Source organism: Tachypleus tridentatus, chromosome 13, assembly GCF_004210375.1.
Source record: "Tachypleus tridentatus isolate NWPU-2018 chromosome 13, ASM421037v1, whole genome shotgun sequence".
Classification (NCBI taxonomy): Eukaryota; Metazoa; Arthropoda; class Merostomata; order Xiphosura; family Limulidae; genus Tachypleus; species Tachypleus tridentatus.
Window position 1 is genome coordinate 226,077,264 of NC_134837.1, and position 5,574 is coordinate 226,082,837.

Consider the following 5,574-nt stretch of genomic DNA (forward strand, 5'->3'; position numbering starts at 1 on the left):
TTCAGACACAGCCAGACAAGTCTAATTGTATTTATAACAATGTTTATTTAAGTTACTTGTAGAAGATATTTACGAACAAGAAAACAACAACTATTTTTTCTCTGACAAGGTTTCCTTTCCATTCTATGGTCTAAATCGTTCTATATATTTTTATTTTCTTTTTATAAGAAAATAGATTTTATGGCAAATGTGATCCTCGTACTATCAGTATACAATTATCACGTTCTACTTAACTGCAGCCTTAGAATTCAATGTGTCAAATATAAAATAATATAACCAGTCCCATCTTAAAGTGAGTATTATGTCATCCAAGACAGCGTGCGACAGACCGTTCTATGTTTTTATAAGAATAGTAAAACCCCTTGACGAGTAACGACGTTACCGAAATGGATGAACGCACTGTCGGCCTAGTTTCTTCGGATCGCCGACGTCTCCAGTTCTGTTACGGGTCTTAATAAGTTCTTTATAAATAGCCCTCATTTCACATTAGTCCACTCCATAGATTAGTACTGATATACGTAGAAGCTGATACAACAAAATGAAACCACTAACTGTCGTAAGTCTTGACTTCTATTTCGTTAAGCCTAAAGAATTTGTATGTCTTGTAAACAAACACATAATATTGTTAACACACTTCTACGAATATGATTGGTAGGATAAACCTGGATATTGTCCTTTATAATATATAATTAAAAAATAAGATTTTAAATGGAAAACAAGTTTAGAATTTGTTTGTGTTATTCTCTTATATTTAGTTTATACATTGTTAATTTCTAAGTGAAATAACCTTTTTTTGTTCAAAATCCTGTTGAATTTTCTTCATGTTAAATAAAGCAGAAATGAATATTATGCCATAAAATTATTTAAACCATCAAGTATTATACGTACATAAACCATGACGTTAAGGGAAATAATAAAACGAGCCTCATAATATCCTTAGTAGCTCTTAGACATTCGGTATCTTTAAATAAGATAATGCATACTGGAAAATACATCAGAGAAGTTCTCAAGAAGTAGAAATAATACGACTTAATTCCAGAGAAACATATCTTTACATATATTTTATATTTATTGAAAAAGATTTGTGGGTAAGAAATCAGATATTAAAATATACAAAAATGTATTTCGTGAAGTTAATTCATATTGTGTATTTTGATACTGCTGTATTAAGCTGTTGATAATGGTATCCCCAGAGCATGTAGTAATACTCGTACGAAATTTTGCAAACGCATATATATGTGCGTGTAAACTCTGACCAGTGCTACTCTATGCTTTGTGAATATCATTAGTTAAAACACGGTTTTAACATGGTTCTCAGCATTGAGGAAAAAATTATTGTTCTGACAGTTGTAATAAAAATATTCTATCAGATATGTTAAAGATTACTACAAATGTTTTCTATTTCTACATTTCTTTTCTATTTTTTTTTAAAACTGGATGAAGTTTATTTCTAAAGCTTTGTAAGATTGTTGCGGATAGATTGAAAACGACCAAAGTAAAATTAAATATATTATTACATTGATCTGGATGATTTCATAGCTTGGTTATATATAAATATATGTACTGGTCTTGTAATCTGTGTATCTCAGAATAATGTTATTTTAAAAATAAGACTTATCTAGTGTACTCACATTAGGCAAATATTATCCTTCTTATTTGAAAACGGCAGTACATTAGTCAAAACATATAATTACTGTAAAAATGAGAGAGAGAAATAAATTATGAAGGCAGCACGTTTCCTTAGAAAATCAAATGAGGTTGAAAATTGCCACAGAGTAAGATTAGACGTTAACGTTAATGTTCTAAGAAGGTCATTAGAAGAGGTAGGCCTGGTACCCTTATCACATTTTAGACCAGTGGTCATACGAAAAAAAAAAAGATTTACTGATTGTTATTAATGCATTCTATGCAAATAAATAAAATTGCAGATAATCGCTGTATCTTATGTAATTTTTTTTTTCAATTGTAAACTCAAAGCGTATAAAAATCACAATTAAGCTGGACACTTGATGACCCTATCATTACCTGCAAATTGTAGGTTTCTCCGAGGCTGAATAAGTAAAAAATCACTCTGCTGTCCAACAATATTCATGCAGTTTGTTGGTTGTCATTATCGTCTAACATATACACACACACACACTTAGAACTCACTGTAGTTGTGTAAAGTAATATATATTTTGGCTTTGCGACTCGTCTAATAGATGAAGTTATTTCGCAGACAGAACATTTAAGAGCAACAAATGAAACAATAGTATAACTACTTGAAATGATCTTAACATGGTAAAGCAAATTATTATTATTAGCTTCTTAATCATTATTATCATTTTTACTGAGCGTATTTAAATGTAATAAAAACTGAACTTTTATATACTTTTTATCTAGATCTTCATCTTTGCCTTATCATTCATGATTAGTGCAGCTGTGGCGGCCCCTATCCATGATAACCAAGAAGAGTCACCCGTGGAGCAGGATGGAACATTTCTAATACCTTCCGAGTCCTTCGAAGAGCCTGAAGTATTGTTGGTAGCTGAGGACCATCACGAACCTGCTGTATATGTGCCAGCTGCTTCACACGAAGTAAAAAGCTGACCTGAAACCGGCTGCTACCGGTTATGGTGGTGGTTACGATGTATCTGGCTATCTTGACAAAGGTGCCTATACTGGCGGCTATGGCGCCTTTGGATGGTACGCCCATTATCCTGTGGGAGGAGGACACCACTAATTATGAGAAAATGAAATTATTAGTACATGCGTTAGCTCAAATGTTAAAGTGAGCAAAAGAATTACTTCGAATTAAAAGGGCCTAGAAAACAGTTTGGAGGCATGGTAATCAGAATGTGAGAAAATAACAACACTATTTACCATGTAACCATTTTCCCACGCACCATTACTTCAACACTGCAATATTGATATCTTCTGTTTCATAGTGAACATATTTTAAAAGTTAATTGTTAATATCTTATTTTTTGTAATTTTCTGTAACTACAAATATAAATTTGTATCCAGGAGCTTTTATTTATAACAACTGGTGTTTTAGAAAAATGTTTGTTTGTTTGTTTGTTTGTTTATTTTCTATTAAGCACAAAGCTACACAATAAGTTATCTGTTTTGTGTGTACCGCGAGTATCGAAACCCAGTTTGAAGCGTAATAAGTTCCGGACTTACCATAAGACATAAGGGGAGACTTTAGAAAAAAAATGATATCAATAAGCAGTTTTCACGTGTTGATTTATAACTATACCTTAATAACTAGGAGCTTTTATGCTACACATGTTGAAAAGAAAAATAAACTCGTAAGAAAAGTATCTCAATTTACAAAATAACAAGTTTTGGATTGCTCTAATTCAGTGGTTCTTAACCTGGGTTCAATCGAACCCCAGGGGTTCGGCGGAGGTCAAGACACACACACCATGTGTGTGTCCGTTCCGTTCACCCCACTCGTATGATTCGTGACGTCATACTCCACTTGGCCATCATTGGCTGCGGCTGATCACGTCACATCACTTGGTCTTAATATCTGTGCTGCAGGGAACATCGTGCGCTTAGCAGTCGACTTGCGACTGTAGTAATCGTGCGTCTTTTGCGATTTTTTCCTAATCTTTTAATCACTTCATACTAACTATGTCGAACTAAAACAGAAAGTAGTCAGACGAATACGTACAATATGGATTCGCGTGTATAACGGAACATGATGGGAGTCACTACCTAAAGCTGCATGGAGATGGGAAATAAAAGAACACAACGCTTGCTGAATTGAAGGTAAAGAGAGCCAAGCTCGATGAAAAGGCTACTTTGCCTGTTCTCGGCTTTGTATCCATCGACAAACCGATTCTCACAACATCGTACGAAGTTGCGTACCTGATCGCAAAGCAGGGTAAACCACATACCATTGGTGAAGCACTCGTAAAACCAGCTGCACTGGAGATGGCGAATATCATGCTGGGAAAAGCTGCTGAAAATAAGTTATTCCAAATTCCTCTTTTCAAATGACACCATCAGCAGCAAAATAGATGACATAAGCGATGACATCTCGGTTAAAGTAGTTGTAGATCTGATTTCAAGCCCAGCAAAATTCAGCCTTCAACTCGACGAGACCACCGACGTTTCCAATCTAAGCCAGCTAGTTGTATTCGTGCGCTGTGTGAAAAACGACGAGATAAAATATTTTTTATCTTGTAATCCTCTTACAACAACTAAGGCAGCCAACGTGAAGAAACTTGTGGATGACTTCTTCAAAGACAACGATCTCTCGTGGGATATGGTTTCTGCAGTTTGTGCAGATGGAGCTCCAAGCATGCTGGGACAAAACTAGTTTTGGTGCGCTGGTGAAAGCCGATGCACCACACATCATTGTAACGCACTGTGTTTTGCACAGGCATGCGTTGACAACAAAAATCTTGCCTTCAAAACTGGCAGAAGTATTAAAAATTGTAGTGGAATGTGTGAACTTTGTCCGAAATAGTGCCCTGAAGCACCGCATCTTCAAAGAGCTGTGTAATGAAATGGGCTCTGAATTCGAGGTACTTCTGTATCATTCTAACGTTCGGTGGTTATTCCGAGGAAAGGTGCTGAACCGTGTTTTTGCCATGCATGTGGAATTAGCCCTATTTTTGCGAGAGCACGAACATTGTCATGCAGATTGCTTAAAAAAAATTGAGTTCATTCTCATTTTAGCGTACGTGGCCGATATCTTTAATGTTCTCAATCAACAGATGCAGGGCGGTGGAGTCAACATCATGGAAGCGGAAGAAAACCTGAAGGCTTTTCAAAAAAAAGCTACCGTTATGGAAACGACGAACAGAGAATGATAACTTCGCAAACTTTCCCCTGCTGGACGACTGTGTAAGTAAGATCGAAGATGTGTCTGAAATCGGAGACATTTCTGTATCCGGGGAACTGAAGCAAGCAATTGCCATGCACTGAGATAAGCTCACAAATTCTCTCGACGGATACTTCCTCTCAAGAGAGACATATCCAGCGTGGGTGAGACAGCCGTTCACGTTTAGTGTTGCGACAGCAGATGTTAATGATGAATACCTCGACGAAATCATTGAACTTCAGCAGAGCCAGGTTACACAGAAACTTTCAGAACAACAACGATCTCAACGTTTTAGTGTCACCAAATCGTAGCGTACCCTCTTATTGCTAAGAAAGCCCTTGAGATACTCATACCGTTTGTTACAACGTATCTTTGCGAGCAATCCTTTTCGAGGATGGTAGACATAAAAATGAAGAAAAGGAACAACTTTTGTTGCGAAAATGATATGAGAGTGGCACTTGCCAAGGTGAAGCCGCTCATTTCTGAATTTGTCTCTGAAAGGCAACAGCAAAAGTCACATTGATTTGCAGTAAATATTCATTGAGTTATGTTTTTGTTTTTGTGTGAAATTCATGTTTTGTTGGCTTTGTTCTTTGAAATAATAAAATATATACTTATGTTTTGAATTCGAAAAAAATCATATTTTATTTTTTCCAATAACGAAGGGTTCAGTGAATGCAAGTACAAAACTTCCAGGGTTCAGTACCTCCAACAACGTTAAGAACCACTGCTCTCATTCGTTTCAGAATAGTAAC

General features: G+C 35.9%; 1 long non-coding RNA gene across 1 annotated transcript; it reads left to right on the forward strand.

Annotated features, from left to right (window-relative positions):
- Positions 1–388: 388 nt before the first annotated feature.
- LOC143239964 (uncharacterized) lies at positions 389–3,015 on the forward strand. The gene is made up of 2 exons (XR_013021481.1): positions 389–556; positions 2,383–3,015. It is a non-coding gene; the product is annotated as an uncharacterized LOC143239964 (long non-coding RNA).
- The last annotated feature ends 2,559 nt before the right edge of the window (positions 3,016–5,574 follow it).